General features: G+C 38.0%; 1 protein-coding gene and 1 non-coding gene across 9 annotated transcripts in view; one reads left to right on the top strand and one right to left on the bottom strand.

Moving 5' to 3' along the window:
* Dennd1a (DENN domain containing 1A) overlaps window positions 1–21059 on the top strand; it is a 500745-nt gene that overhangs the window by 98017 nt on the left and 381669 nt on the right. The gene's annotated exons all lie outside the window — the stretch shown is intronic.
* On the bottom strand, window positions 18784–18890 carry LOC147005934 (U6 spliceosomal RNA). Its single transcript, XR_015046589.1, has one exon. It is a non-coding gene; the product is annotated as a U6 spliceosomal RNA (small nuclear RNA).

Consider the following 21059-nt stretch of genomic DNA (forward strand, 5'->3'; position numbering starts at 1 on the left):
GCACCAGCACTTCCCTAGGCCTCTGGGGACCAGAGGGACAGAAAAGGAGAGAATATTGTGGACCTTCTTTGCATCAGTGGTCCCACTGAACACTTCATTCATAACAACTCTACCAGGTAGGTATTATCTCTCCCTAGCTCTGTGTATGCACGAGTGTGTATGAATTGCTTCTTGCTTTTTTCTGTAAAAATATTCTGATGACCTCATTGGAGTTCTGTTATAATTATCATGTTTAAACTTTGGTGCATTTTTTTTAAGCTTGGGTTTTTTTTTTTTTTAAGACAAAAAAAAAATTAATGAGAAGAGACAAAGAGACATCAAAGAGTTTTTCCTTCTGATTGCTGTGTTAGAACTTTTGCCTGAAAATAGGTTACATTCCTTCTGTTTTCAGCTGAATCCTCATTAACTTTACATTTTAATGATGTCCAGGGTAAATTATACCATTTATGGTCAGCACCTTAAAGGGATGTTTAAAGGAGACTTAATTTTTTTTTTAAGAATGGTGGATATATTTATTCCAGGAATATAAATTGATCCTGGGTTCTTAAAAAATAAATAGGGTGACAAAATGGAGTTATTTTCTATTTCCATGTATTAAAATAACATAATTCTGAAGTAATTACTTTAATCTTAAGTAGATTAACCTTTGAAAAACTTATGATGTTTGGGAGTATTTAGCTAGAACCATAGTCGTACATTTATTTTTGAAAATAGTTCTGGTTTCTCATTTACTTAGATTTAAATTGAAGTTTACTGCTTAGTTTCAGAAATAATTTATAGACAGTACATGCTCAATAGGAATAATGAAGGAACCTTCTTCCAGTTGTGGAAAAAGCAAGGGTGATTGAAATTCTAATATGTTGATAGATAGCATGTATTTGCACAAGAACGAGGGAATATGCTGAAGGTAGAACTTTTCACAGGCATCTACATTATTTGATTTAGAAGAGCAATATGAACTGTAGAGCCGAGTTTTCATCATATGCTTTGAATGCTCAATGACTAGATGACAAATCAGAATAAAATGTCACATTGTGTCAGATATTGTTTATTTCCTCAGCAATTAGTTGGTAAAGCAGAGTAAGGGAAATTTGACCTATTGAGTGAGGAAACTGTAATTATGAGAGTGTCTACCCAATACCAGGTGCTTTATAAAGTGGGCTGTAGTCCATTTTTCCTTGGCTTTTAATGTGCCAAGTTGAATCCTTCTGTGTGCTGGACAGTGATCTAATATCCTGGTTAAGTTGTCTTGGATGCAAGTAGTGCAGTTTCAATGAAACTACCTTAAGAAGGCTAGGGTTGGAGGTGGAGGGGTCCATTGTACAGTAGAGGACAGGGAGCAGAATGCAGTGGACTTCATGAGGACAGACTGTACCTGGAGCATTACCAGCCAGGGGGGCCCTTTGATTTCTGTTTTCCTGGCTTTCTTTGCTGAGTAGTTGGTTCAAAGCTGTGTCTATGCCATCTTTCAAGCATGACTTCCTACTACCAGTAGACAACTTCCTGTGTCTATTTCCAGTGCTCTTTGTGGTCATTCAAGTGCTGTGGGCATAAGAATAAACATAAAAATGATAACTTTTACCTAATATGTTAAAGACATTATGAAAATCTCTATCAATAACCTTTAATATTTACAAACTGAAGAACCAGTGGGAGGGTTTGGGTGATGCCCTTAAGGGCAGTTGGCATGACTTTATTTTGGAATGGATTTTCTTTTTAGGTAGCATGCTAAATAGTTGGCAGAAATACTTTATATAGCTTTAGGAGCTATAGTCTTTGGTTTGGTCCATTATGCTAATGACTCTTGGAATAGATGTTGTCAACATCTTTGTTTTTAATAACCAGTAAAGTACTGGTGGAGCCTGCAGTCAGTTCACCAGTATGTGTTATATTATTGCTTTTCTTGTCTCTATGGTTTAATATTCTGGTTTCTGTTATCTGCAGTTACCTGCAGCCTCAAATACTAGTATTTGTCACTTTCAAGGGAAAGGGACCATATTTGTGTGACTTTATATTATGTTGGTATACCTGTTCTATTGTTCTATTAGCTATTAATCTCTTACTGTCTCTAGTTTGTAAGTTAAACTTAAAAAGATTATTTATTCATTTATTTATGTATTCATTCATCTATATTCTATCTTATCTGTCTATCTATCTATTTATTCATGTGTGACTACTGTATGTACAGGTACCCGTGGAAGCCAGAAGAGAGCATTGAGCTCTCTTGGAGCCAGAGTTACAGGGGGTTGCAGGTACTGGGAACCAAACTTAAGTCTTTCACATGAATAATGGGTGTTCTTAGTTACTGAACCATTGTTTCAGCCTCTTGTTAAATTTTATCATAAGTAATTGTACACATGGAGTGTGTGTGTGTGTGTCTATATGTGTATATATGTGCACACACACACACACACATATACACACACATATATATATATATATACAGACAGACAGAGAGATCAGTACTATTTGAAGTTTTAGGCAGATCCTCCCACCCCCAGTGACAGTCTAAGTCTCTTCTATTAATAAAAAAAGAATAGTGTATTAAAATGAGTTCAAGGAGTAGATGAGTGCTAAATTAACCTTTGTTGCCATTTATATATATATATAGTATACAACATATAAATACATGTGATTACATATATTTGGTTGTAGTTTTTTTCTTATTTCCTAGGCCCATTGGAGATGATGGAAATAGTACAGAATGAGGCACTGATAATAAGTTGCCCCAAGGCAATACAGGTAGTAAGTAATGGATTCTAGGTTTTATATTGTTCTTTCAAGAGAACATACCTATATCTCCAAAGATAATGGCTCAGTGTTAATTTCTAGAATGTTCAGATTCTAAGTTGGAACAAGATTTTTTTTTTTTTTCCTTTAGTTGCTTTGGTAAAAAGTGCATGTTGTAGTTCAGGTGCTGGTATTAGTAAGAGGCTGTGTGAGTTAGCTTTTGCCTATTACTATTATCATTCTTATGTTAAAGTGAGATTATTAATGGGGCTCACCCTAGAAGCTTGACTTGTGGAAGGAAATAAAGTGCAGTCTTCCACCTGCTCTTTTTTGTAATGCAAATTAGATAATTGCAAAGAGGAAACTTGTCAGAAGAATTTAGTTGGATTGGTTTGTGAGTTTTGCTTGCATACCATCATGTCTGAAGTCAAAGCAGACCAAGTATTCTTCCTGGCCATTGCAGTTAAGCAGGCTTTCCTGCTTTCTTAAGTTTATCCTTCTTTTAGATGGTCTTTACTGAAAGAGATTCTGACTGTGAGGATTGGAATAGAAGAGATCTGATTGCAGGTTTTTAAATGTAATTAAAATAATTTTAAAGTTAGTATGCTTTTTTCCAATTTTCAGAAAAACACATATATGAACTATTTATGTGTGCTTGGTGCCTAGTTCCTGCACAGGCTGGAAGAGGTTGTTGAATTGTCTGGAACTGGAGTGGGTGCTGAGAACCAAAGCAGGGTCCTCTGCAGGGGCAGATAGTGCTTTGATGTTGAGTCAGTTCTTCAGCCCCATTATTACACTATTTTGAAGAAGTCTTCACCTTTAAGTTGACCTTTTTTTGCTTTTCTGGAAGGATGCTTAATCATTTGGGGGAACAAAGTGGGTACTAATTGTGCTTTTGTTGAGCATTGAGATCCTGTTGTCTGTGAATGTAGGTGACTTACATCCCTTAGGTCAGTTTCATGGAATATGGAAACTCGACCCAGCCAGTTCATAGTCTGTCTTAGGACCAAGACTTCAACTCTAATCCCCACAACATGTTCCTTTCTTATGTTCAGTTTTCTCATCAATAATATGGAATTAACTTCACCTGCCTATTTTATTTTCAGAATTTAATTGTATGAGAAATTTAATGTTATGAAGTGTTCAAAGTGCTTTAAAAATATGTAGTAAAGGAACTGCAGAACATTACAGAAATATTACTGTAGCCTGCTTTATGTAGTAAATATTCTGAAACATCGTTATAGCAAATTAGCCACTGTAGTGAACTGAAAGGAAGCTGCTTTTGGAAAACTGCGGTCAATTTTGTAACGTAAGACTCCTACTCTATTTGTAATATAGTATTAAGATGACCTTAAAAGGCTATCTCTGCTTAAACATTTTGTTACTTGCAATAGTATTTTATTGTTTTTTCAATCTTGAACAGTATATGATATTAAGCCATTTAAAACATTTTGTAATATAAAATATTAAAAACTTAGACTTAAATTATAATGCATTTTACCTCTGACTTCTTGGATATATTTCTTGTGGTGTTTTAATGAATATTATCTTTCCTTTCTCCTCCTCCTTCTCTTTCAGAAGCTACTAGGCCTTTTTAAAAAAACATACTTTTTCTTTTCATAATTATTTTGAAAACAAACAAACAAACAAACCCTATATGCTTTTTTTTTTCTGTATAGGTTACTAAAATCCAGTAAATAAAACACCCTTACTCATGAATTTTATATGAACCTTGCTGTACTGTTAACCTGCATATATTTTAGACTTGTTAATTTGTCTTGGGTGTCTTGTAGAATTGTACAATTGACACATGAGTGCTATGAACATAGGACCTTGGACAAAGATGGACAGATAGTACAAACTTTTATGTAATTGTCATTAAATTTCAGGTTCAGGAAAAAAAAACAAAAACAGTGTTGTACTTGAAACAACCTAACTGTGTCCAAATCTAATGAGAAATAATAATAAGTACTGAACAGCTACTGTGTGTCAGGCAGCCGGCTGGCCACTTCACACAGAGGTTTTTAACCCTCAGTATTCTATGAAGTACATTCTGTCTACTGGTCTAACTGGTGAAGGTTCAGAAGACTGCTCTTAACCACACTAGGCTCGGTAGCTGAAGTTCTTTCCCATTTTATTTCTTTTTGTTGTTGTTGTTTTTTAGAAGGGTGTCTCATTTGTGACCCAGGCTAGTCTGGAACTCTGTAGTCCAGTGTGTCTCAACCTAATGCTGTGACCCTTTAATACAGTTCCTCATGTTGCAGTGATCTTCAACCATAATTATTTTTGTTGCTTCTTTATAACTATAATTTTGCTACTGTTACAAATCATAATGTAACTATTTGATGTTCAGGATATCTGATATGTGACCCCTCTGAAATAGTTGTTTGACCCCCAAGGGGGTCATGACCAATAGGTTGATAACTGCTGCTCTAGTCCAAGGTGGCTTTAGACTTGCAATGATACCCTTTCTCAGTCTTTTGAATGCCTACATTCTTGATGTGTTGCCATGTTTATATTCTACATTCATAGAAGCTCTGAGACATTTAAAGGCAGAATATATTTGATGGGAAGTTAATTATTCTATTTTATTGCCCTATACCTCACTTACTCCCTACCCCCTGCCACTATAATGAGTGAAGTGTCATGGAGGATTTTTTTTTAATAGAAAGATTATTAGATCCCACCTCCCTTCTTTTGTTTAAATTAAGATGAAAGTTCAAAGATACCAAGAAAAAGAATGAGAGCAATAAGTAGTTTGTGGACAGGGTCAAGAATAACTTGACTTTTAGAAGTATTCTTTTTTGATTTTCTTTTAAAATGTAGCTTTTAATTGACGGCAGACAGACAGAAATAGTGTGTGCTATTTCAGTAAGTGTATGTATTGTGGAATGATTGGATCAGGGAGACTGACATTTATCACTTCAAATACTATTTGTTCTTTTTGGCCAGAGCTGTGTAGGCCTCTGTTAGGTGTTTTGAAATATGTTATTATCTGCAGCCATTCTGTACAGTAGATCCTTCTTGCTCATTGCTTTTATCCCACCGAAACTTTCTGCTTTGTCTTGGTTCTTCCCTCCGTAATTTCTGGAACTATCATTTTACTCTGTACTCATGTGATTTTTGACTTTTTTAGATGCAACACAAGTAAGATCATATTTGTCTCACAATGTCTGGCTTATTACACATAGTGTAGTGACTTCAAGGTTCACCCAGTATCTTAGGGTTTCTATTGCTGTCTGAAGAGACACCACACTAAAGCAAAAAAAATATTGTGTGAAAAACAAACACATATTTAGGGCTGACTTACAATTACAGAGTCCATTATTGTAAGGCTGGAAGCATGGCAGCCTGCAGGCAGACATGGTGCTAGAGAAGGAGCGGAGAGTTCTACATTCAGATTGGCAGGCAGGAAGGGAGAGAGACTCCAGGCTTTGTTTGATTTTCTGAACCTCAAAGCCTTCTTCCAACTTGTCCTCCAACAAAGACCACACCCACTCTAGTAAGACCACACCTCCTATAATGCCACTCCCTGTGAGCCTATGGGGCCATTTCCATTCAAACCACCACACCCATTTTTATATGTCAGAATCCCTCTGCCCTTTAAAAAAGAAAAAAAAAAAAAAAAGAGCAGTATTTCATTGTATATATAATACCAGGGAAATTGGGGTACCCTCTTGAGATTCTTAGTGCGATTAAAACAATTTAAGGAAGGATGCAAACAGAAGCTCAAGGAAAAATTATTAGAGTTTAAAGAAAAAACACACAGGGCAGGACAGCTGTGAATCTCTGCAGTTAGCTGGAGGAGGAGAATGAATGAGAGAAAGAAAAGCCATGTCATTTAAGCCAGTATAGAGGTCAGATCCATGGAACACAAGCAGCTACATGGCAGGGAGGGGAGCTTTAGAGTATACTTAGGTTTTCGTCAGCATCTAAAAGAAAGACAGAAAAATTAAAAAGTTGTGCTTTTCTGACTCAGGGTTCAAAAGGTGGGCAGACCCTCATAGTGACTCCTAAGGAAAGTACTGGTGGGGTGGGAATTTTGGGAAGGAAAAGTACACTATCATTAAAGAAAAATATTTTTGCCTCTCTCTTCAGTGAGAAAGTGAGCTCATCTCCCTGGGGTGATTGATCCCTTGGCCAGGTGATTTGATTAACTGGGTTTAACTGGAGTGTCAGATCTCTACATAGGCCAGAGATTCTTTTTTTTTTTTTTTTTTTTTTTTTTTTTTTTGTAGCAGAAATTTCCCTTCCTTTATATCTCTAGCATATAAAGTCCATATTTTAAGATCCATTTCTCCCTCAGTGGGCACTTCATTTGTTTCAGCATCTTGGCTATTATGAATAGCTGTGACGAACTTGAGCGTGCAGGCTAACCTCCCTTCCACCCTCTCGGTCTTTGACATGCTGGTCTTAGACTTGTGAAGATCTTCTTGTCTCAGCCTCTCAAACACTGGGATTGTTAAGTGTGCACTACCATGCCTGGCTGCAAACATCTTTTGAAGATTCCTTTGGCTATATATCCCAGTGTAGGATTACTAGATCATATGGCAGCAACTTTGTTTTTCTGAGGAACATTTGTGTTGTTTTCTAAAATGGCATCCTAATTTGCAGTATACCAACAGCTTGCCAGGGTTCTTTTTTCCGCCTTTAACTTTGAGTTTGTATTGAATTTGTGTGTTGTGGGGGTGGTGAGGGTGCTTGGCCTTTCAAAGATGCCTTCAAGGTGCAGCAGATACCCTCTTCCCATCACTGTGCTTGTGGAATCAGAGCTTTCTTTTATCATTTTGTTGCCACATGTATATGTGGAAAATCAGTTGCATTGTAAAAATTCTTACTTCCTGGAAACTAGAAATGCATTCAGCAGTGTCCCTGCCCTGACACTTCCTTTTCGTTATTTCTAAATGGTTGCGCCGTTCCCCGGGCATTCCAGGCATTCATCTGGCTAGGATTCCTGTTTCACATTTTCTGTTTGCTGCGTTTTCTCCTGTCTTATTTTATTTCTTTGTCCTGATTAGTTCACAGAGTATAATGGCAGGGACATTTGCGCTTTTTTTCTCCAGTTATTCTAGAGGGAGAGTGAGCCAGTGATAAGAGCTGTTTATATCCTAAGCAGTTGATTTGTAATTAATGTTGCCTGGGCTCTCGCATGTTGGCAGAATTGGTAACAGCTTGTAGTATTTGTATTTTTTTTTAAAAAATTCTTTTCTTTTTGGTATTTTGACAATGTCATTCATATCTCATGAAAAAGTACCTCAGACTTAAAGGTTAAGTGTGCTAAAAAACATGGATGGACAAGGAAGGAAGGAGACCCGGTGCTGCCTAGAGACCTTGATCTTTTGCCAAAGTATTTAAACAATTTAGTGTTTTGGTTTCCTAGCTCCAAGCTGCTTCTCAAATCCCTGGCTAATTAATCCAGTTAATGCTTTGTAGACTTGCTATATGCAGTGCTTTGGCTTGCTGCTCTATCACTGAGGAGTCTGTTTTGTTTTACTGAGTAAACCCAAGCAAGCAGGTCTAAACTTCTTTGGGTGCAGTGCTGCCCAGGAGGCTTGTGGATGCATGCAATTTTGGGTCTTTAAAGCCTTCATATGTGTGGATCTATGTACAAATATGGATATTCCTTACAATTTATAGTCTTTAGGTTCAGAATTTAGAGGTTAAAGAAATGGTGTAAAATAAAAATTACAAATAGAAAATAGGTATTTTGCATGGGACCAAAAGATCCAATCGATAGACTGAATGACCTATCTCCTACTTACTGTGTGATTTGTGCAAAATCCTCTAAACCTTAACTTATTCTAAGTCTTAGTTTTCATATGTATGAAATGGGGAAAGTAGTTCTATCTTATGGTTTGTGTGGATAGAGAAAATTTAAACGCAAGTGCTCAGTGCAGGCTAAAACTTAGCAAATGACAAATTCGTTGTAACTCTGTGGAGATCTGCATGTGTTCAATACTTTGGTTTCTTTTGGTGTTTGCTAAATTTTGGAGTAGGTAATGCCTTTATCTTTTTTTTTTTCCCCCCTTGGTAAAGGAACTTTATTTATTTATTTATTTATTTTTGGTTTTCCGAGACAGGGTTTTTCTGTGGCCCTGGCTGTCCTGGAACTCACTCTGTAGACCAGGCTGGCCTCGAACTCAGAAATCCACCTGCCTCTGCCTCCCAAGTGCTGGGATTAAAGGCGTGCGCCACCACGCCCGGCTAGGGAACTTTAAATATCTCAATTTGCGTTAAGGGTATAAAAATTAAGTGCTTATTCTATAACAGTAGTGATAAAACACAAATAGATGCATTTGGTTTGAATATTGGTTTTAGAATCATGGTTATGAGTTGTCAATAATAATGATCTTTTTTAAGACTGAAGGGTAAATTGTGTTTGTGTGTGAGCACATGTGTACCACTACCATGTGGAGGTCAGGGGATAAGTTGTCAGCTTCCCTTCTCTTTCTCACCATGTGAATTCCTGGATGTAACTGAAGTTTCCAGCCTTGGTAGCAGGCACCTCTACCCTTTGGGACAACTCATAGGCCCTATTTATTTTTAATTTGTGTTTTGTTTTTCCCTCTAGTTAAATAGTTAAACTCAATCTCAGAATATTCACTGGAAATGAAACTGATAATATTCTCTGCTAACTCCTTTCTGAAAGCATCTTTTATTGTTACAGATAGTGGGGAGTGATCTGGGGAGTAACGAAGCAGCCTTCTATTTTGGCAAAAGCCAGGATTTTTGACTGCCACAGAAAGGAAATGCAGGAGGAGTCAATATGAAGTAGAATTGGAGTTTATTAAGATGAGATTTTAGGTACTGTTGAGATAGCAGGTAAAATGCTTGTTAATCAAGCCCAGTGACCTGAGTTTGCTTCGCAGAACACCAAGTGAAAGGAGCGAACTGTGCTGTGGCACAGAAGTGCCTGCATTCACTTACATAGCACACAGTAATAAATAAATGTTAATGAAAATGAAATTTTTAATGTACAGTTAAGCACAAAGGCTAATAGAAAGAGAAGTTTTCAGAGAAAGTAAGACACACTCAAGCATGGTGTGCGCTTCCCAGAGAAATTATCTTGTCTTCATCTTTGCCTTATGAACCTCAAAATTACCGAAGAATCTCCTCACCCCTGGTTTCTCCTTTTTCAATAACTGAGGTTACAGGATGGTCCTAGAGGTGCTTTGCATAGGATTTCAGTCTGATAAGATAAAATCAGGAACACTCAGGCTGTGCAAGGGAGTTAAGACATGTCTTGCTGTAAATGTTATTTCGTAGGAGAGGCCTAGAAAGTCTTTGCAAGCGTGCAGCTGGAAAGAGAGAAACACCACATACACCTAGGTCTTCAGTATGCTCCATTGCTATTTTAATATTTCTTATTTGAAACATCTCTCTATAAAAGGAGTATTATCTCTGTGTGGGCAATCTTCAAGCTAATGTGGTTAATTGTGCTGGTGAGAAGCTTCCATTAGACTTGGGTGAGGGGCTTTTTTTCCCTCCTATAACCCCCAAATTTCCCTTGGTTTTTTGTTTATTTACTTATTTTAGGACAGGGTTGCATTACATAGTCCTGGCTGATCTGAAACTCATAGAGATCCACCTATCTCTGACTCCTGAGTGCTGGGATTAATGTACACCACCATGCTTGGCTCATCTCATTAGAATTTCTAAATTCAGAATATATCTTGGTGATTAGGAATTATCAGCCTCAGATTTTGATTGTTAAAGGGAATTTTACCACCAGCTCTATTCCAAAGGAACTGATGTACTAAAACATTTAACATTCTTCGTTTCACTTTTATTTTTGGAGAGAGGGTCTCACTGCATAGTAGCTCTGGCTGTTCTGGAACTCAGTTTGTAGACCTGGCTGGTCTTGAATTCACAGATGCCTGCCTCTGCCTCCCATTTGCTGAGATTAAAGTTGTACATCACCATGTCTAGCTTTAAAAAAAAATATATAGCTAATTACTTTTTGTTTATGAAATTTAAAAATATAAATGTACCTATAAAATAAACACAGGAGCAAACATGCAGACAAAGATATCACTTAACCTAATGATATAAAAAAATTAAAACATTAGTGGATTCCCATTCAGGCCAAGGAATAGAATATTACTAAGCATCTCACAAAGCTTACTGCTTCTTCTTCCCTTTTAGTAGCCTCTAAGTACTCTTTAAAAAACAACTAGTCTTTGTTTTCAGAGTTTTTTTACTGAACATACGACAAAAAAGATTTATAGTGTAAAGGACCAATGCCCACATCATCATCAGACTCCTCCAATTATTTTTTTTCCTTTGCTTCTACTTTGTTCCCCTCAGCTGCTGCAATAGCATGGAGGGGGCAGGACACTTTCTAAAGCAAATAAGGCTACCAGCATTGACTTTGACAACAAACTGGGCCCAAAAGGTTCAGCGTTGACACTAGCTGCTTTAACAAGGGCAGTGATCTTATTCTCTGTGATGGTCACCATGTCATCATGCAGAATGAGAGCAGGATAGATGACAGGGAATCTAGGAGATGGAGGCCATGGTGTGGTCTGCCTGTGGTACTGGGTGCTAGATGAAGTGAGACAGTCACTCAGGCATGCATGGGCTTTGGCTTAATTGGAAGAAGAGTGGACCTTGGGGAGGAGCTGAGGAAAAGCTGTGTTATCTTGACTTCAATAGCATCTAGTAGTTTTGCCTGTTTTTGAACACATATAAAAGGAATTATATAGTTTTGTAAATTGTCATGAATATTTTAAATGTTTTGGTTCCTGTTGTTGAAGATTGTATTTATGAAATCATCTATGTGTGTACCTCTTCCTTACTCATCTTCAGTTTATGTCACCATTTAAGTGTACCACAGCTGATCTAAAGAGAGCTTTTTATGAATATTTCTGGGGAGTGTATCTTTGAGTTACGTATGTTCATATGAGTGAAATTACTGAGTCCTAGTGTACGTGTATATTTAACTTGAGCATAGATTGCCAAGCTGTTTTCCACTGTGGTTGGACCAGTTTGCATTCCCATCTGCTGTGTGTGAATGCCTCTTGCTCCATGTCCTCACTAGTACTCTATTAAAAATCTTTTCAGGACTGGGTGCATACACACTCCAGTGGTAGAACAGGCATGAGGCCTTAGGTTTGATTCCCAGAACAAAAGATGAAACAAAAGATTTCAATTTTTTGTCTTCTTGGTGAATATGTGTGGTTTTCATTTAGTTTTTAATTGCATTTTATTGTCATTAATGAAGTTGACATCTTTAAATGTACTTGTTGATTATATATGCCACCAAGCCATATATCTTAAAACTTAAATTCCTTTTGTCTCTGTCAAATTCCGTATCAGTTAACCAACAATAATGTCTTCTCCCTTTGTTAACTACAAAACTCTATATGTAAGTTCAACTTTTTTTTTTCCCATTAAAGTTTGAACTCAGGGCCTTACAGATTGAAACCAAGTGTTCCACTTCAGCTGAAGTTCAACTTTAAAAATATCTATAAGTGAGTTCATGTGGTGTCTTAGTTTCTGTACCTGGCTTTTTTCTTCTAACACAGTGTTCATCCACATTGTGTCACATGTCAGAATCTCCTCCTCCGCCTCCTCTTTTTTTAAACTTAGAAATTTCATTCCTTTCCTTCCTTCCCCTCTTCTGGGTGTGTGTATGTTCATGACAAGACTAACCTTGAACTTCATTTTTTAGGAGCTCACTTTATCTAGTACCCAGCACCACAGGCAGACCACACCATGACCTCCATCTCCTAGATTCCCTGTCATCTATCCAGCTCTCACTTGTGGGTCACTCACTGGGATCTGGGGCTCACTGTTGAGCCACTGAATTTCTTTTTGTTGAATATTATTTTGTACGGTGCATCCCAGTCTCAGCTCATTCCTTTAACATAACTGCTGTCTTAGTTGTACAGTAGTGACTATTTTGTGTTTGGTCTCAGCTCATACCTTTAACCATAATCACTATCTTAGTTGTATGGTAGTCACTTTCTTGAGTTTGGTCCATCCCAGTCTCAGCTTGCACCTTTAACATAACCACTGTCAATTAAGACACTGTCACTTTTTTGTGCTTGCCATTTTCTCATTTAAATTCCTTCACAGAGGATAGTGCATTTGTTCTCATTTGGATGTTAGGATATCTTTTAAAATTTCTTTTAATTTGGAAGCTGTACTGGTTGGTTTGTGCATCAACTTGACACAGGCTGGGCTTATCACAGAGAAAGGAGCTCCACGAGATCCAGCTGTGGGGAATTTTCTCAATTAGGGACCAAGGGGGAAAGGCCCCTTGTGGGTGGTGCCATCCCTGGGCTGGTAGTCTTGGGTTTTATAAAAAAGCAAACTGAGCAAGCCAGGGGAAGCAAGCCAGTAAGTAACATCCCTCCATGACCTCTGCATCAGCTCCTGTTTCCTGTCCAGTGTGAGTTCCAGTCCTGACTTCCTTTGGTGAGGAATATCAATGTGAACGTGTAAGCTGAATAAATCCCTTCCTCCCCAACTTGCTTCTTGGTCATAATGTTTTGTGCAGGAATAGAAACCCTGACTAAGACAGAAGCTTACCCATCTCCTTTTTCTTGTTAAATTTGAGACATGTGGAGGTAAATACTGAAGAAGGTAGGAAGAGATTAAAAGGGCATGTAACCGTATACAAGTTGTTTTTATCATTCTGTCCCATGAATGAGAAAAGTGAACAGTATGCCCCATAAGGCTCATCACTTCAGATTCTTGACCTCACAGGGTTGCCTCTTTTCTTTCCAAGGTTCTTTTTGAAGTGAGACTTACATGATCTGCTGTCAAACAAAATAGGTTGATTTCTTTTGCGGTAGGTGTAAGACAGGAAAGTGATATCCTGAGGCTTGTTGATTGCTTTGGAAAACTTTTATCCCTCCTGCCCCCTAAGAAAGGGTTTCTTTGTGTATCCCTGACTGTCCTGGAACTTATTCTGTAGACCAGACTGGCCTGGAACTTGTGGAGATCTACCTGCCTCTGCTTCCCAAGTGCTGAGATTAAAGGCATGAGCTGGAACTAACTAAGGAAGAGAAATTCAGTTTCTATGCCTTGTCCTGGGTCAGGAGAAAGAAAGGAGAGCAATAAGGAAAGAAAGATGGGTGCAGGTCAGAGAGGACCTTGACTTCTTAGCTTTTTTTTTTTTTTTTTGGTTGTATTTGATGCCACTAAATTGAACTCCTTCTGGGTCTGTTTTTTCATGTCTATGAGACTTTTTAATTTTTAGTCTTGTTTTTGTCCTTGTTTGCTAGGTTATCTTTTATTTCATGCAAATTATTGTATATTGAAAAGTATAAATATATTTTAAGGCCCTTAAGGCCTAGGGGGTAATATCCTTCTTTAGAGAGGATTTTATTTGACTTTTATGCTGTTTGTTATACTAGTAATCTCCATCTCCCCCTCCATCTCCCACTTTTTTTTTTTTTTTTTTGGTTTTTCGAAACAGGGTTTCTCTGTGTAGCCCTGGCTGTCCTGGCACTCACTTTGTAGACCAGGCTGGCCTCGAACTCAGAAATCCGCCTGCCTCTGCCTCCCGAGTGCTGGGATTAAAGGCGTGCGCCACCACGCCCGGCCCATCTCCCACTTTTATCTCCTGCTTCCATCTCTCTATCTCCCTTTTCCAATTCCCCTTTTACTCCCCACTCCTTTTCTCCCACCCTTATTTTGCCTTCTCCTTCCCTTCACCCTCCCTACCTTTCTCCTCCCTCTCTTCTCAGGAATTTATAGATAAGCCATCTCTGAGGTTTGTGTGTTTCCATTTTGTCTCTCTCATAATTTTGAGCAACCAAAACTTTGAGTGACCACTGGGACCTCCTATATTTTGGACCTTATTAAATAAAGTTTTGTCTTTTTACCTTTTTTTGGTAGATTCTTTTCTGGCTTTATAGGATTTTACACTTAAAAATGCTTTGCTATTCTTGAACAGTTTTTTCTTTATTCATTTGTTCTATTTTTAGAAATGTTAATACCAATATAAATCATGGTTTCTCTTCACTGGGAATGGAAATCTAGCTAGAATTAACACTCATTCTATGAGAAAGATAATATTATCTCAATTCCTTATAAAACAACTAATACCTAAATGGTTAATCGAATTGCCCAAAGGTCATAAGAAAATCTATTTTTTTAGGCACCCTGATTTGAGCCTTCTCTTTCTGAGTTTGGGCTTTGAGATAACAGTATTCTTTCATTTTATGGCAGGTACACAGTAAATATAAGAGTGATAGAGGCCAAAGAGGGCATCATGTGGGTGTTTCTGTGTAATATAGATTTTGAAAACCTGTAATTTATATTTATGAATAATTGTGTGTGAATTCTCTTGTAATAATTTGTTGAGTCATGGAAATATTTCTTTTTCTCTCTTTCTAACTTTTTCTTTTGAGATAGTGTCTTATTATGTATACTTGTCTGTGTTGGTACTGACTGTGTAGCTCAGATAGCTTTGAATTCATGACAAATCTCCTGCCTTAGTCTCCTGTGTTCTATGCCCAAATCTTCTTTTCTAGTATTTGGCATGAATTATAAGAGATTTTTTTTACAATGTTTAAAACCATTTTTAAAAAATTTTTAATATTTTTTATTACGTATTTTCCTCAATTACATTTCCAATGCTATCCCAAAAGACCCCCATACCCTCCCCCCCACTTCCCTACCCACCCATTCCCATTTTTTTGGCCCTGGCGTTCTCCTGTACTGGGGCATATAAAGTTTGCCTGTCCAATGGGCCTCTCTTTCCAGTGATGGCCGACTAGGCCATCTTTTAATACATATGCAGCTAGAGTCAAGAGCTCCGGGGTACTGGTTAGTTCATCATGTTGTTCCACCTATAGGGTTGCAGATCCCTTTAGCTCCTTGGGTACTTTCTCTAGCTCATCCATTGGGAGCCCTGTGATCCATCCAATAGCTGACTGTGAGCATCCACTTCTGTGTTTGTTAGGCCCCGGCATAGTCTCAAAAGAGACAGATATATCTGGGTCCTTTCAGCAAAATCTTGCTAGTGTATGCAATGGTGTCAGCGTTTGGAAGCTGATTATGGGATGGATCCCTAGATATGGCAGTCTCTAGATGGTCCATCCTTTCATCACAGCTCCAAACTTTGTCTCTGTAACTCCTTCCATGGGTGTTTTGTTCCCAATTCTAAGAAGGGGCACAGTGTCCATGAACTTCTTGAGTTTCATGCGTTTAGCAAATTGTATCTTCTATCTTGGGTATCCTAAGTTTTGGGCTAATATACACTTATCAGTGAGTACATATTGTGTGAGTTCCTTTGTGATTGTGTTACCTCACTCAGGATAATGCCCTCCAGGTCCATCCATTTGCCTAGGAATTTCATAAATTCATTCATTTTAATAGCTGAGTAGTACTCCATTGTGTAAATGTATCACATTTTTTTGTATCCATTCCTCTGTTGAAGGGCATCTGGGTTCTTGCCAGCTTCTGGCTATTATAAATAAGGCTGCTATGAACATAGTGGAGCATGTGTCCTTCTTACCGGTTGGGACATCTTCTGGATATATGCCCAGGAGAGGTATTGCTGGATCCTCCGGTAGTACTATGTCCAATTTTCTAATGAACCACCAGAATGATTTCCAGAGTGGTTGTACAAGCTTGCAATCCCACCAGCAATGGAGGAGTGTTCCTCTTTCTCCACATCCTCACCAGCATCTGCTGTCACCTGAATTTTTGATCTTAGCCATTCTGACTGGTGTGAGGTGGAATCTCAGGGTTGTTTTGATTTTCATTTCCCTGATGATTAAAGATGTTGAACATTTTTTCAGGTGCTTCTCTGCCTTTCGGTATTCCTCAGGTGAGAATTCTTTGTTCAGTTCTGAGCCCCATTTTTTAATGGGGTTATTTGATTTTCTGGAGTCCACCTTCTTGAGTTCTTTATATATATTGGATATTAGTCCCCTATCTGATTTAGGATAGGTAAAGATCCTTTCCCAATCTATTGGTAGCCTTTTTGTCTTATTGATGGTGTCTTTTGCCTTGCAGAAGCTTTGCAGTTTCATGAGGTCCCATTTGTCAATTCTCAATCTGACAGCACAAGCCATTGCTGTTCTATTCAGGAATTTTTCCCCTGTGCCCATATCTTCAAGGCTTTTCCCCACTTTCTCCTCTATAAGTTTCAGTGTCTCTGGTTTTATGTGAAGTTCCTTGATCCACTTAGATTTGACCTTAGTACAAAGAGATAGGAATGGATCGATTCGCATTCTTCTACATGATAACCACCAGTTGTGCCAGCACCATTTGTTGAAAATGCTCTCTTTCTTCCACTGGATGGTTTTAGCTCCCTTGTCGAAGATCAAGTGACCATAGGTGTGTGGGTTCATTTCTGGGTCTTCAATTCTATTCCATTGGTCTACTTGTCTGTCACTATACCAGTACCATGCAGTTTTTTTCACAATTGCTCTGTAGTAAAGCTTTAGGTCAGGCATGGTGATTCCACCAGAGGTTCTTTTATCCTTAAGAAGAGCTTTTGCTATCCTAGGTTTTTTGTTATTCCAGTTGAATTTGCAGATTGCTCTTTCTAATTCGTTGAAGAATTGAGTTGGAATTTTGATGGGGATTGCATTGAATCTGTAGATTGCTTTTGGCAAGATAGCCATTTTTACAATGTTGATCCTGCCAGTCCATGAGCATGGGAGATCTTTCCATCTTCTGAGATCTTCTTTAATTTCTTTCTTCAGAGACTTGAAGTTTTTATTATACAGATCTTTCACTTCCTTAGTTAGAGTCATGCCAAGATATTTTATATTATTTGTGACTATTGAGAAGGGTGTTGTTTCCCTAATTTCTTTCTCAGCCTGTTTATTCTTTGTGTAGAGAAAGGCCATTGACTTGTTTGAGTTAATTTTATATCCAGCTACTTCACCGAAGCTGTTTCTCAGGTTTAGGAGTTCTCTGGTGGAATTTTTAGGGTCACTTATATATACTATCATATCATCTGCAAAAAGTGATATTTTGACTTTATCTTTTCTAATTTGTATCCCCTTGATCTCCTTTTGTTGTCGAATTGCTCTGGCTAGGACTTCAAGTACAATGTTGAATAGGTATGGAGAGAGTGGACAGCCTTGTCTAGTCCCTGATTTTAGAGGGATTGCTTCAAGCTTCTCACCATTTACTTTGATGTTGGCTACTGGTTTGCTGTAGATTGCTTTTATCATGTTTAGGTATGGGCCTTGAATTCCTGATCTTTCCAAGACTTTTATCATGAATGGGTGTTGGATGTTGTCGAATGCTTTTTTTGCATCTAACAAGATGATCATGTGGTTTTTGTCTTTTGAGTTTGTTTATATAATGGATTACGTTGATGGATTTCCGTATATTAAACCATCCCTGCATCCCTGGAATAAAACCTACTTGGTCAGGATGGATTATTGCTTTAATGTGTTCTTGGATTCGGTTAGCGAGAATTTTATTGAGTATTTTTGCATCTATATTCATAAGGGAAATTGTTCTGAAGTTCTCTATATTTGTTGGATCTTTCTGTGGCTTAGGTATCAGAGTAATTGTGGCTTCATAGAATGAGTTGGGTAGAGTTCCTTCTACTTCTATTTTGTGGAATAGTTTGTGCAGAACTGGAATTAGATCTTCTTTGAAGGTCTGCTAGAACTCTGCACTAAACCCATCTGGTCCTGGGATTTTTTTGGTTGGGAGACCATTAATGACTGCTTCTATTTCTTTTGGGGATATGGGACTGTTTAAATAGTTAACTTGATCCTGGTTTTACTTTGGTACCTGGTATCTGTGTAGAAATTTGTCCATTTTGTCCAGGTTTTCCAGTTTTGTTGAGTATAGCCGCCTTTTGTAGAAGGATCTGATGGTGTTTTGGATTTCTTCAGGATCTGTTGTTATGTCTCCCTTTTCATTTCTGATTTTGTTAATTAGGATGTTGTCCCTGTGCCCTCTAGTTAGTCTAGCTATGTGTTTATCTATCTTGTTGATTTTCTCAAAGAACCAACTCCTGGTTTGGTTAATTCTTTGAATAGTTCTTCTTGTTTCCACTTGGTTGATTTCACCCCTGAGTTTGATTATTTCCTGCTGTCTACTCCTCTTGGGTGAATTTTCAAAAATATGGAACACTTCACGAATTTGTGTGTCATCCTTGCGCAGGGGGCATGCTAATCTTCTCCGTATCGTTCCAATTTTAGTATATGTGCTGCCGAAGGGAGCACCTAAAACCATTTTTTATTACATTAAAAGATTATTTGTATTTCCTCTCCCTCCTCCCCCCTCCCCGTGTGTGTGTGTGTGTGTGTGTGTGAGAGAGAGAGAGAGAGAGAGAGAGAGAGAGAGAGAGAGAGAGAATGAGAATATGGACATGTGTGTAGAGATTAGAGAGCTAGGTTTCTTTCCTTCTACCATGTGTGGATATGTGGATACTGGAGATCAAATTCAGGTTGTCAGGCTTGATAACAAGCACTTTATCTGCTGAGCCATCTCACCAAGAGTTTGGGGAGACCTTTATGTGCCTGCATATTTATTACATAATTTTTATTCCATGATATATGATTGATCAATTTTACTAGAATTATGAAGTTGTCTCCCAGCTTCTAGTCATGAAGTCATTGCCATAGTTACTCTAATTTGCAGCCTGTTTGTGCACTGCTTTGGAGCATCAACAGTTTGAGAGGGGAGTTTTTAAATTTTAATTTTCATTATGCTAAGGATCAATCCAAGGTGTTGTACATGCAAGCTTGTACAAGGTTAAGCTCCGTGCCATTGACCTGTAGTCCCAGCCTTTTTACTCAGTCCACCAGTCAAATCCATTTCCTTCCCTTCCTCCTTCTCCCCCTCCTTCTTTCCCATCTTTCCTTCCTTTGTTCTATCCCTCCTTCCTTCTTTATTGGTGGTGGTGCTAGGGTTTGAACCTAGGGGTTCCTGAGTAGTAAAAAATCATTTGTCACAATACCACCTCCTAGTCCGAGCTCTTGAATTCTCAAAATATCTTTTGATATGCTTCCAGCAAAGACAGAATAGTTGGTGCTTGAACCTTATAGCTGACAGTAGTGAAATGCTTGTGTTAAAGTTGCAGGATTCTGGGGACAGATGGGGCAGAGTGGAGAAGACAAATAGCCAGATGGGAGCTCAGGGGAGGTGGTACTTTGAACCATGTAAGTGGGACAAAAGGTAAAAGGTGTAAATGTTCAGGAGAGCATTGAGAGGCTTCAAGTGCCAAGAGACTGTAGGGTGAAGAAGGGTTTGATAGTGTAGCTGGGAGGAAGTTAAAGGAAAGGAGGGAGTTGGGGACAAGAGTAGGGGAGGAGAACATGTAGAGAGGTTAGAAAAACCCTTCTCAGTCATACATGTGAGAATATGATTTTAGAATCTATAGATTATCCTTGAATCTTCAGTGTTAGATAACTTTCTCTGTGTTATGCTGCTTTATAAACTAAACAAAAGGGGGAAAAAAGCTAACCGAAAGGTCTACTCTAGAAATCCTAGTAGTCAAGAAAAACAAGTTTATTACTTCCTTTTGGTATGTATCTTTTGGTTTTGTCTGTGCTCATTGTCAGCTCAGCCCTCATTTAGAGACCCGAGCTAAAACAATCCTCATGTAGGAATTGCCTATCTCTTGGATTTTAAAACTTTGCATGAGAGTTGGCATGGGCCATTTGTGTTTGTTTGTTTGTTTGTTTGTTTATTTATTCATTCATTTATTTATTTATTTATGGTGCTGTTGTCCTCTTAGAGAACACGGAAAACTCATGCTAGCAGACCACAGTTTTCTTTCTAGTCAAGGCATTACACATAGGAACTCATTGAGAATTAGATAAAATTCATCGTTTCTCCTATAGTTAGTTGGAAATTGGGAAGCATCTTACAATAGATAAAATCTTAAAATTGCTGTGAGCCAGGCAGTTCAATGTTGTGAGGTTATTGCCTCAACGTGGGCAAACTTGTCTGTCTGTCCTGGTAGTATGATTGGACAGCTGCAAACTGACTTTTTAGGATCATTGATAAGTGAATGTGAGTCTAAAACATCAACTGAAGATTCTGTTGACAATCTCTTAACAGGCTTAGCCTTTGTCACAGACGACCATTTGCAGCTTGGGACAAAGTCTTGGAGACAATAGTGGAGTTTTTTATCTTTCCTGTTGTTGCTTTAAAATATAAAATGTGTCACTAGTGCTGTCTGTGGCAAAGCCTGGTATGTGCAGAAAACCAGAGATTTGGAGTATGAAGACATTTTAGGAATGCTTTTATTTTTATGTTTATATTAGAGTGCATATAAATTCTTTTCTAAATTTTATTTGTTAATTTTACTCAGTAAGAAATTGTTGTGTCTAAATTTAACTTCTGCTTTTTTGTTTTCTAATGAGACTAAGCAAGCCTTTTATTCT

This window comes from Mus caroli, unplaced genomic scaffold (genome assembly GCF_978045245.1).
Source record: "Mus caroli unplaced genomic scaffold, Mus_caroli_1 scaffold_2, whole genome shotgun sequence".
Taxonomy (NCBI): domain Eukaryota; kingdom Metazoa; phylum Chordata; class Mammalia; order Rodentia; family Muridae; genus Mus; species Mus caroli.